The 2,500-nt window shown below is 40.4% G+C and overlaps 1 protein-coding gene across 1 annotated transcript in view; it reads left to right on the top strand.

Annotated features, from left to right (window-relative positions):
- The window catches only part of clip1b (CAP-GLY domain containing linker protein 1b), a 43,660-nt gene that overhangs the window by 9,191 nt on the left and 31,969 nt on the right, over positions 1 to 2,500 (top strand). The gene's annotated exons all lie outside the window — the stretch shown is intronic.

The following is a 2,500-nucleotide window of genomic DNA, read 5'->3' as shown; positions in this document are numbered from 1 at the left end:
TTTCTATTCATTCGCTATTTCTAATGTGTATGATGTATTTTAATCTTGCCCCTTGTAAAGCACTTTGAATGGCCTTGTGTCTGAGTTGTGCTATAGAGATAAACTTGCCTTGATTTAAACACAAGAGACAAGATGATTAAATCCATCTGAAGGTTTTTTTCCTCCTCCGGCATTTCTTGAATCATTAATTCGTCTGCCTTTTCATTTAGACTCCACTTCCTTCTTGCTTCTTTTTATCCATTCATTCTTAAAGACCTACTTCACCGGGGGGAATATGAAGGTGTATTGAACTCTGAGATCTTATGTAGTATAAATGTGCAAAACATTTTAGAAATCGGTTCATCCTAGCCTGAGAAAAGGCAGAAAGAGTGTTTTATGGTATCACTGTCTAACCCTACATGGTAAAATGTATAGTGGTTAGGATTAACAGGACAGCTGGGCCAAGGGAAGACTGAGGGAAGACTGAGTGAAGAAAAACCTAATTCATTATATTATAATAGCGATTTTATAATGATAGAACGCCGGTTCCGTATGGAGGAAGTATTCCTTTAAATCACTCAACATTCCCTTTCCGTTTTATTTCCCTCTGATCTTTGGCACCATCCTTTCATCCATCATATTTTTTTCATCTTACACGTCTCACATGTTTTTGCCTCCTTTTCCTGTCTGCTTCTTCTTCACTCTTCACGGAGGAATTACTGCCTTTATTGGTCTCTATAAAGCTATAGTGCGTAACTTATGTCGCCCCCTATGTGAGTCAATTTGACTAATTACAACATCACTGTCTGTCGGTGCATCTACATGAGGTAAGAATCAGTAGAATCAATAACTGAAACATTTCTTGGGCGCTTCTTGGGATTTTTCTTGAGCTCCTGCACCAGTGTCAGGGGGGGCAGACAGACACCAGTTTGTAAACGCTGCCATACTGAGAAATACAGAGAGAGTTTTGTGGAGCTGATATAGGCTTAATCATCTTTGTGTCAACTCGTTTGCCGATGGCTTGAATGTAACCGACATTAATTTCTATAACAAAAAGTTACGCACTATAGCTTTAATGGGCTGGAAAACATGAAAATAATCATCTTCTTCTGACATACGGAATAACAATCTGTTGCTTTGTGAAGCTGGAAACCATCAAGTGCTTTCTTACTGGTTCTTACTGGCCTTGTCTTTTAAAGGAAGAGTTCAACATTGAATTTTTTTTAGCTTTTTACTCTTTACTCTCGGGCTCAAGAAAAGACGTCAGAAATCGTTACTGTAACATTGCACTGTTCGTGCATTTTTTATAGTCAAGCAGAGTAGGTCAAAATACTCCGACTACCAGTGTTTGAGCTAAGCTAACATAGATGAGCGCCCTATATCCATTCCTTTTTTTTTAAGATAATTTTTTGGCATTTTCAAGCTTTATTAGATAGTACAGAGTTGAAATGGGGAGACAGAGAGAGAGAGAGGGGGGGATGACATGCAGTAAAGGTCCACGGGTCGGATTTGAACCCGCGACCACTGCAACGAAGGCCGGAGCCAATATGGTACACGCTCTATCCACTACGCCACCGGAGTGCCCCACTATGTGCATTTCTATATCAAAAAATGCACGCACAGTAACAGGAACGGTTTCTGACATTTTTCTCGAGTCAGAGAGTGAGGCAAAAAGCTGAAAAATTTAAAAATGTTGAATTATTCCTTTAAAGTCTTGTCTCTTTCTGTGTGTGGCTGGGAGCTGCATGCGGGGTGTGTGTGTGTGTGTGTGTGTGTGTGTGTGTGTGTGTGTGTGTGTGTGTGTGTGTGTGTGTGTGTGTGTGTGTGTGTGTGTGTGTGTGTGTGTGTGTGTGTGTGTGTGTGTGTGTGTGTGTGTGTGTGTGTGTGTGTGTGTGTGTGTGTGTGTGTGTGTGTGTGTGTGTGTGTGTGTGTGTGTGTGTGTGTGTGTGTGTGTGTGTGTGTGTGTGTGTGTGTGTGTGTGTGTGTGTGTGTGTGTGTGTGTGTGTGTGGCCAGGAGCTGCATGCGGGGTGTGTGTTTGCATTTGGTGTGTATTTTTCTTCTACTTCTTCTTCTTCTTTCTTCCTCCTCTGCCTCTTTACTAACAGACGCAGAGTCGGCTGGAGCTCGTCCACATTAAGGAGTTGGAGCAAAACCTGCTCTTTGAAAAGACCAAAGCTGACAAACTCCAGAGGGATTTAGAGGACACTAGGGTAATGATGGAACCATGACAGTCCCACGGTCACATAGCGAGAGAAAGAGGGGTGTGCCTTTACCGCCCCCATATTTAATAAATAATGAAATACAGAATGGGCCTTTACCGCCCCCATACTTGGTTTAATAAATGAATCAAATACAGAGGATAAAACAAAAGCCATAACTAAAAATTACTTCCGATTTTATTGTATTTTACAGAAGTATCTTCACGGTTAAAATGAAACGTTAAAAAAAAAACATTCTTCACTAGAATGTTTTTTTTCTGAGGTTTGAAATTAAAATCTTAAATTTAAAGAAAAAATAAAA

The sequence above is a fragment of the Ammodytes marinus genome (assembly GCF_949987685.1).
Source record: "Ammodytes marinus genome assembly, chromosome: 18".
Taxonomy (NCBI): domain Eukaryota; kingdom Metazoa; phylum Chordata; class Actinopteri; order Uranoscopiformes; family Ammodytidae; genus Ammodytes; species Ammodytes marinus.
The sequence above is the reverse complement of the archived record's forward strand: the minus strand, read 5'-3'. Positions and strand labels throughout refer to the sequence as shown.